Raw genomic sequence first — 10,571 nt, forward strand, 5'->3', positions numbered from 1 at the left:
AAAAGAGTGGACACACGGAAAAGTTGATTAAAACCCACCCCTTCACTGACCGCATAACAGTCTCACGTTTGCATTGGTTCTTGTCTGTCTCAGGAATATTACGTTACAACGCGTCGTAACGCGTGAGGCATTTTTAACTTTGTGATCACACACACAGAGAGAGAGAGAGAGAGATCTGCTTTGCAGAACCTTTTTTTTTTATTTCAGTATTTTGATGTACTAGTATAACAAACTATGACTGACTATTACTTTGTATAAATTATAATTTTTTGAACGAATGTAAGAATTGGTTTTCTGTGGTGACATACGTGTTCTTTCAAATAGCATATATCTATAATCGTTTACGTGATTTATTTTAATTGCATGTATACACTGAGTGTACAAAACATAAGGAACACCTTCCTAATATTGAGTTGCACCCCCTTTTGCCCTCAGAACAGCCTCAATTCATTGGGGCATGGACTCTACAAGGTGTCGAAAGCGTTCCATAGGGATGCGGGCCAATGTTGACTCCAATGCTTCCCACAGTTGTGTGAAGTTGGCTGGTAGTGGATCTCTACTCTGAATAGCTCGTTCCATCTAATCCCTCAGATGCTTAATTGGATTGAGATCTGGTGACTGGGCAGGCCAATGCAGTAAGCTGAATTCACTGTCATGTTCGTGGAATCATTCCTGGACAATCCTAACCTTGTGGCATGGGGCATTATCCTGCTGAAAAAATCCATTAGCAAATGGATACAATGCTGCTATGAAGGGATGCACCTGATTGATAATGATGTTCAGATATCCTGTGGCATAATAAAACGTTGCTCCACTTTTATCAAGGGGCCCAATATGTGCCATGAAAACACACCCCACACCATCACACCACCACCACCAGCCTGCAGTGTCGACACACGGCATGATGGGTGGATGTTCTCATGTGGTTTTCTCCATACCATAGACATCTCATTAGGGTGAAACAGCAGGAACCGGGATTCATCAGACCAGGCAATGTTTTTCCAATCCGCCAGTGTCCAGTGTTTTCGTTCCTTAGCCCACTGCAACAGCAGTTTCTTGTGTTTTGTTGAAAGAAGTGGAACTCTGTTAGGTCGTTGGCCCCATTTGTGTCAAGGTACGACGAGTTGTGCATTCTTTTACGGGTCTTTTGGCACCAATGTTGTACTGGACTGTCAGTTGACTAACTGTAGCCCGTCTGTTGCTCTGCACAATTTGTGTCAGCCTCCTTTGGCCTCTTTCATCAATGAGCCATTTTCGACTACTGGATTGCCATTGGCTGGATGTCCTTTGGGTGGTGGACCATCCTTGATACACACTGGAAACTGTTGAGTGTGAAAAACCCAGCAGCGTTACAGTTCTTGACACACTCAAACTGGCGCGCCTTGCACCTACTACCATACCCCATTCAAAGACACTTAAATTCTTTGTCTTGCCCATTTACCCTCTGAATGGCACACCTACACAATCCATGTCTCAATTATGTCAAGGCTTAAAAATCCTTCTTTAACCTGTCTCCCCTTCATCTACACTGATCGAAGTGGATTTAACATGTTGCATCAATAAGGGAATATAGCTTTCACCTGGATTCACCTAGTCAGTCTATTTTGTGGAAAGAGCATGTGTTCCTAATGTTTTGTACACTCGGTGTGTGTGTGTGTGTGTGTGTGTGTGTGTGTGTGTGTGTGTGTGTGTGTGTGTGTGTGTGTATATATATGTGTGTGTGTGTGTGTGTGTGTGTGTGTGTGTGTATATATAAACTGGAACTGGATCGTGAATTCATTGCAGTGAAATAGATGGCTGAAATGTAGGTGCTTTCCTTTATTAAAGGTTAATATTAAAACATATTTTTGAGAAGGACCAGGATATTAAAAAAAAAGAAGACATTATTTAACATCCATCAATATACAGTCATGCGTGAAGGTTTATCAGACCTCAAAATGAATAGAATTGCGGAATTCAATTTTATTCACCTATCACACACACACACACTGGGTTTTAAGAGACCAGTGCCCTTCAACAACTTAACATGAATATTATTAATCTATTCCTGATAGTTTAAACTGTAGGCTATAAAATAAAGTTTATACAGTTGGACCATGCAAATATAAAGTAAACAAAAATGCAATACATTGTAAAATACAAATGATTACATCTAGCGAGAGATTACAGACACTGTTGTGCAAAGTACAAGTAATATGTAAAAATGTGCCCCTCAAACATTAACTGTATATAGTCCTTCCGACTTGAAAACATTTACACTGGCCATAAAAGAGTTAACTGCAAGAATGATATAATGACACAAGTTACTTGTATCAACCAGTATGACCTAATGTCTAGATCGATACTTGTAACAACCCATAGGCAGTCCAGATATTGATAGAAATCCACAAGTTACATGTATCAACCTGTGTCACTTAATAACTGTCTTGACACTTTGTTGCAGTATAAGTACTTCTAATAGTCCACAGATGGAAATGCCTGGCATTCTAAATAGCCTGATATTTTAAAGAGGCTTGGTAGTTTTTGAGGTATATCGATCAACAGCAAGATCGAGCCATTTTTTCACTCCAGCAAATGATGCACAGGCGCGGCGCTAATTGACGAGTTCGGCGCTCTAACAGCTTCATTGCTCCGCATCACTAGATTTACACTAGATTTACTCAGCTGTGAACACGCACAGAAAACAAGACAGGTTGTTTATAATTATGTTTGCTCTACCTGCCTTTAAAGCTGTGATTAACATTGTTAAACCACTTCCATTTCTTCATTACATCCTGGATATCGGACAATGATGAATCGAACTGAAGCATTTTCTAGCTGTACATTGCTTGAACAAATCTGATGGCGTTCCTCTCCCTGTAAGGAAGATGCAGTCATGACGCCACACCGCTTGTTTTCATCAGATAAATACATCATGAACTTAGGGTACTCTTGAATTCACGATCCAGTTCCGGTGTACATTTGTATGGTAAACTGATCATCTGTAAGAGCAGAACATCCCAAAAACTTAACTGAATTTTGAAAAGCAGAATTTGGGATGTTATCTGAAAACCAAATCGGTGCAGAATTTGGGACGTTATCTGAATATATATATATAAATTTGAATCACTAAAGCACAACCTTCCAGAGAATACTATTATATTTTGCATGGATGTAAAATCCTTGTATCCAAGTGTCCCTCGTAAAGCACTAGATAATATTCTAGATAAATCAATACCCACAGCAGAGGTGCTGAACATGATCAATGTAGTTTTAGAAAACAGTTATTTTACATTTGTTGATAAAAATTACAAACAAAACGATGGTACAGCAATAGGATCTAAATTAGGAATGTATTTTGCCAGTACATACATGGGGAAATGAGAAGAAAAATTACTTAGAAAATCAGAAAGAGAACCTTTAGAATACATTTCGGTTTGTAGATGATATTTTTGGGGTTTGGACACATGGAGAAGAAACTCTTTTCCAGTTTCACAAAATGGCAAACAAAATACACAGTAATATTAAGGTGGACCTGCGATGGACAAGAAAAGAAATAGAATTTTTAGATACTGTAGTAAAACTTGAAGAAGGTTCAGTTGAGACTGACCTCTTCTATAAACCTACTGACATGCACCAGTATTTACACATGTCCTCTGTACATCCAATACACATGAAAAGGGCAATCCCAAAGGGGCTAGGAATAAGAATACAAAGAATATGCTCTAAAGAAAGTGACTATGTAAAACAAAGACATATATTAAAAACAAATCTTAAAAAAGAGGATACAAAGAAAGAATTATAGAGACAGTTAAGAAAAGTGGATAAACTAAAAAGAGATGATCTACTAGATTATAAAAATAGAGATAAAAAGGTCAAGAGAGTCCCATTAGTAATGACGTACTCAAAACTTTTGCCCAATATTTCTAAGATAGTTTGGAAACACTTGCGTATTCTACATAATTCAGAAAAATTGAAAAAAGTGTTTCTTAAGGCCCCAGTTGTAGCATTCAAAAGAGAAGCTAATTTAGGTGATATTCTAGTTCACAGTAAACATAAAAGAATAATTGACAGAATAGGTTCTACAAATACTTGCACTAGTACATGTAAAGTTTGTAAATACATGGACAAAAGTAGAAATATAATTAAACATAAGAACACCACATATCCACTAAAAACTAATACCTACTGTAAAAATAGCAATGTTGTTTATGGAATAGCCTGTGAAAAATGTGATGAAATAAAATATGTTGGAGAGACTGGAACAACTTTATATAAAATAATTCAGAACCACCTTTCATTAATTAGAAATAAAAAAAAAATGAATGAACCAATAGTACAGCACTTCACCAGTCAAGGACATGACATAAATGATGTAAAGTTTGTAGTATTAGAACAGCTAAAATTAGACAATGCGACATATAGAAGAATAAAAGAAAGTAAATGGATAAATAGACTGAACACAATTATGCCAGCGGGACTCAACAGAAAAGAATGAACTAATTAATTCCAATAAATATATAAAAGTTAAAAATAATTAAATAAACAAAATTAATTCAAAAGTTGTGCATGCTGATGCGCTGGGGATACCATATCAAGGCTGATCCTCAGAGCCAGCATTGCATGATAATATAAATATAAGTTTATATAAAATAATGTTAATTAGAATTAATATAGATTTAAAGATATAAGTAAAAGTGATGTCACAATATAGAGAACACCATTACATCATGTAAGAATAAATCATGGATTTGAATATAAACAATAACAAGTAGTTGTCATGCCGTCAAACACCTATAAATACCTCCAATGTTTTGATTCAAACACAGGCTCCCTTGAGAAAGATATGTACAACATATCGAAACGTTGGGCAGCTGGCTCTTTGAGCTAATATATATATATATATATATATATATATATATATATATATAGAGAGAGAGAGAGAGAGAGAGAGAGAGAGAGAGAGAGAGAGAGAGAGAGAGAGAGAGAGAGAGGTGCTATTTGAAAGAAAAAAGTACATCACAACAGAAAGCCAATTCTTACATTTGTGCATATCTATCTTCGCAGAATTACACAGCGAACAATGTATTTGGCAGTGCACAGATGAATCTCGACCGAAGGACCGAATGTAATAAAAAAAAAAGTGTGTTCTAGAAAGTTCTAGAAATGCGTTCGAGTTCATCTTTGCCCTTGCCCTATAATAACCCCGTATCTTATATAACTTGATTTTGTCACTTTTATATAACTTGTTTTTGTTAGAATGTTCTAGGGAAAGGAATGGTTTATTCAGAGGGCCGAGCCTCGAGGGAGTGATCTGGCCAATTACTCTCTCGCATGCAAAAGCCTAACTTGGTAAGTTATAAAGGACGGGGTTCTCCTCTGCTCTGATGAGAGTCAGCCGTGAGGATTAGCGCGCAGTCCTGCTCGGTAATTTCTTGGAGACAGCTGCTTTCTCTTACCAGGGTCGAAGGGCTCTCCCGATCCGCTTGGAAGGGTAAGAATTAGTTCAGTTGCGTCTCATGGATTGTATTGATCTGTGATTAATATAATCTTTGTATGTAACCTTGTTGGGTTGTGTCCCGTTAGGGATATCGTTATTCGCAGTATAGCATCTGTGTATGTAACTGCGTGTGTGTGTGTGTGTGTGTGTGTGAAATAATAAAGGACCTTTTAAAATTACTCTGTGAAGTAATTGCCTTATTTACTTCCACATCAACTTCCTTTTAAATTTAAAGTAATTAAATTTCACACAACATTATTGGCGTTGTCGGCAGGATCATAAAAGGAAGTTTGGACGTAAATAATCACAATGTTTGAACGCAAGAATAAGGAGCTTGAGCCTGAGGTGCTGCCTGAATGGGATGAAACCATTTATAGTGATGGGGCACAAGAATTAAGAAAGGGCGGAGGGCTGCCAGAATCTTCGTTTAAACTATTGAAACAAGCAAAACCTGAACAATTAACGACATGTCTAAAGAAAGTACCAGTTGGTAATAAAGATCCAATACGAGCATTGCAACGTAGATTATGGATTGTGTATACGGCTTACCGCATTAAGGATGAGGAGTTGGAACAAGTAAAAAAAAGGCAAGAACGGCAAATAGTAGAATTGTCTGATGCAATGGGACGTGCATCCCTTGCACAGGCACAGTGTGATGTTTTGCGAGGAAAATTACAGCAAACGACAGGAATGGCAGAGAGGGCTGCGGTGTATATTGCTAAAGTTAATGCTAAAAAAAAGAAAACGCCGAGTAAGAAAAAGATCCGTGCGTTCCTGGCTAGTGCAAATGTAGCAGGGTGGGATCCGGAACGATGGGATGGTGACATTTGGAGCTCGGACACGGATGACCGGGACTATATTTGGGACCCGGATAATCCTGACCCAGATCCAAATGATGAACCAGACCTTGAATCCAAACCACCCCCTTTGCAAGCTAAACCTATTGTTAGACGCAGACAAGTTGCTGGTCCACAAGGCAACATAATAACTGCTCAATTGTCTACTGAGGATTACACACAACAAGAGCGTCTTGATATCAGAGAACGATATCGTCAAAAGCAAGGTGAACCAATTGATAAATGGTTGTTACGGTTATACGATACAGGAGCAGGAAATGTACGTGTAGATGTCGGTGATTACTCTGAGTTTTTGGACTTGAGCACAGATCTCATTATTAGACAGTGGTGCAGAGGTTTTCATAACCGAATGGATGGAAATAATGGTGATACTAATCTCCTTACTTTAATGGCAGAAGGAGCAAATGAAAAATATCCTACATTGCAAAGTTGGCCTGAAATGAGGGGTTCATGGGGAACTTTGAGTGAATGCATACAGCGCTTACGGGAGTTAACTATGAGAGAAGCTGTGTATACCGGACACGCGCATGAAGTAGATGAGTTCCCTTTGACTGCTGGTGCACGCGCTGCTGTAATACGAGACGCGCCGCCACCATATAAGGGAGCCATACTGGCTTTATTAATATCAGAAGTGGGCACAGAGGTAGGGAGAGTGGTAGTTAAAATTAGAGAACTGGGTGACTTAGGAGACTGGAGCACACAGGAAGAAAAGAAAGAGAATACACAGTGGACATTCCGTGGTAACTACTAAGGGAACCAGGGGAACGGGGGAGGTGGTAAAAGAATCCCTCGAAAAGATTTGTGGTCTAAATTAATACAAGCAGGGGTGCCAAAGGAAAATATTGACGGAAAAACGACAGAGTGCCCTGATGTAGCTGAATGGGCACACATAAAATCGGGACATCGGGGAGTGCAAGCTACACGTGAATGGGCACGACAGCGAGGAATTTATTTGTCAATAGATGAAGTAAAATCGGCTGTGTTACAATGTGATACTTGTCAGCATTTCCGAAAACAGGGATTACCACAGATCATTCAAGGTCAAATTGCACGAGGGAAAGAACCGAACCAAATCTGGCAGATAGATTTTATTGGACCCCTGCCAGAATCCAAAGGATGTAAATATGTTTGTACTGCAGTAGACACGTTTACGGGAATTGTGGTGTGCTTTCCGTGTAGACGAGCTAATCAATTTAGTACACTCGCATGTTTGAAGTTAGTAGAGACTTATTATGGGACGCCATTGCAAATACAGTCAGATAATGGTACGCACTTTACTGGAGGAAAAGTACGTGCGTGGGCAACAGACAAACATATTGAATGGATATATCATATCCCATATTATCCTCAGGCAGCGGGATTAATTGAACGTATGACTGGGTTATTGAAAATGCAATTAAGAAAATTAAGTAGTGACAATACGCTGAGAGGATGGAAGGATCGATTGGTTTTAGCAGTTCAAATATTAAATAATCGACCAGTGGCAGCAGGACAAACTCCATTGCAACGCTTAGTGCACCCCGTGATAGATGACACAGTGTAAACAGGGCCCCATTAAAATGTGGAAGATAGACCCAGAAGCGTCAATTCCTATTCGAGGCACCCCAGGATCAGAAGGGCTTGATTTAAAAAGCTTGCAGACTTGTACGTTAATACCACATGAAGTAGTGAAAATAAACACAGGGTTAGGATTGGAATGTCCGGAGGGAACTTACGGACATGTTCTTCCTCGATCAGGGTTAGCATTAAAAGGAGTGATTGTGATGGCAGGGATTATTGACAGAAATTATCAAGGACCTCTACAGGTGGTATTGCAAAACACGTCAGAGGTCCCAATTGTCCTAAACAAAGGAGACAAGATAGCACAATTACTGATAAAACCATATAATATGAATGATGTCACAGAATAAACCCTTAACTAACACAGCTAGAGGAATAGGAGGGTTTGGGTCCACGGACATTAATGGAGCTAAAGTGTGGGTACAACAGGCGGAAGGACCGCCACAATCGGCAGATGTGATTGCAGTAGGAAAAGATAATACGGTAGCAATAATGAAACCTGGTGAAGAGGGCTGGGAACATGTCCCAGCTACTAAATGTTATATAAGAGAAAACTAATGAGTTGTGAGTGTGTATGTTTGTTTGCAGATTCACCATGAAGCACTGGGTATGGTGAACGAAGGCGATATTGGCAGTGGTGGGGATGCTGCAGGCCTGGTCTCCAGGACATCAATTAACAAAGCTGGATCGGGTCACGCTGAGCTGGAATAACTACACCAAAACCCGAACCCAAGATAACTTCACCTGCAATGGTAATACAAAGTGTTCATTCGCCAACGTCACTGGGACACTGTGGTGCTGTAAAAATTGCAATGTCGACAATCGACCGGCGTGTGTGGTGACGGCAGGTACCTGTGTGAATGTATCAAGTCACGTTTCCCTCTGTGTGGCAAATCGTACCTCACTTACATGCTTACAAAACATTACTGATCAAATATGTCCTAATAAGACGATATGGATAATGAACGCTACCAAGATAACTAATCGCACCACATATTTGTATGACATCTGGGTTATGCCTGATCGACCAAAGAATATGAATGCTCATGTAATACCCCTCATACATACATGTACTCGTATGGCACATCCTCTAGTCTCAACTCATGTGCACTTTACGATTAAGTTTCCTCCACTTCCTGAATGTACCTGGCGTACTAAACGTGCCTGGTATGATACCCTACTGGGGGGAACAGGGACTGGACTAGGACTCATGAACACAATTGACGGACAAGTAACGGCACATAAATTGCAAAATGTGGGCTATAATACTCGGATGGCCCTGGATAAAATTGTACAGTGGATGCCCGACGGTGCGCTCATGCATGTGTATCAAGCGTACTGGGACCGAGTAGCATCCGAGCTGGTCATAGACATAACTAACGTAACTCTACAACAGTGGCAGAACATTACCAAGTGGATGAACTGGACAGAATGTACATTACAAATGTTATATGCATCTCATCAACGTACCAAAGTACAATCATTGATTCTACGACAAAGTAATCATGAATATAAAAAATTTGGAATATTTCAGAGTTATGGGTGAATGTGGTAAAAGAGTCTACTATGTGTAACAAAACTATGTGTATAGGGAGATATGTTACGCATAATGTAACGAGAGTGACGCCTGTATGTAAGTACTATGTGCATCCTATAATTGCTGGGGGAGCTCACTGGTATCTTCAGGTTACAGGCATGTGGTTGGATACACATACTAATCAGACATATGATTTACTAGATTGTGACAAGACAGACCAAGGCATGGTTTGCTTATTAAGGACAGGATATACTAACCCGTGTTTTACAGACGGACAGGGGTTGTGTGAATGGAGACGTGAGCCGTTGAGGGAAATTTTGCACGAAGTTGGCCCTCATAAATTATGTGTAAGTACGGTGCATGCCCATCCACAACTTACTTATGTGCCTTATTCTGGGTGTTTATCAGACATATATCTTTGGCATTGGGGAAATGATACTTATTTGTTAACCAATCATTCTCAGCAAGAGCTTCTCACCAGGATCCAGTGGGAAGTTCTGCATTCAGGAATTCACATTTCCCTGCAAAAACATCAAGTATTGCTGAATCGATCGTCTGAATTAGTTGACTTAGCAAAACAACATCAACACAATGCTACTGTATTAAAAATTAGAACGATAATGGCACAAAATACCATCTTAGGGTTAGGGAAAGTTATTGAACGTAATGCACAAGATGCATGGTGGTCCATATTTGAGGGATGGTCACCAAAGGCTAAAGGAACATTAACTATATTAATCCATCCCATCTTAATATTATTGGGAATTGTATTTCTTCTGTGTGTATGGCAAATATGTTTATGTATCTATCTTCGTAGAATTACACAGCGAACAATGTATTTGGCAGTGCATAGATGAATCTCGACCGAAGGACCGAATGTAATAAAAAAAAAGTGTGTTTTAGAAAGTTCTAGAAATGCGTTCGAGTTCATCTTTGCCCTTGCCCTATAATAACCCCATATCTTATATAACTTGTTTTTGTCACGTTTATATAACTTGTTTTTGTTAGAATGTTCTAGGGAAAGGAATGGTTTATTCAGAGGGCCGAGCCTCGAGGGAGTGATCTGGCCAATTACTCTCTCGCATGCAAAAGCCTAACTTGGTAAGTTATAAAGGACGGGGTTCTCCTCTGCTCTGAT

The sequence above is a fragment of the Polyodon spathula genome, chromosome 12 (genome assembly GCF_017654505.1).
Source record: "Polyodon spathula isolate WHYD16114869_AA chromosome 12, ASM1765450v1, whole genome shotgun sequence".
Lineage (NCBI taxonomy): Eukaryota > Metazoa > Chordata > Actinopteri > Acipenseriformes > Polyodontidae > Polyodon > Polyodon spathula.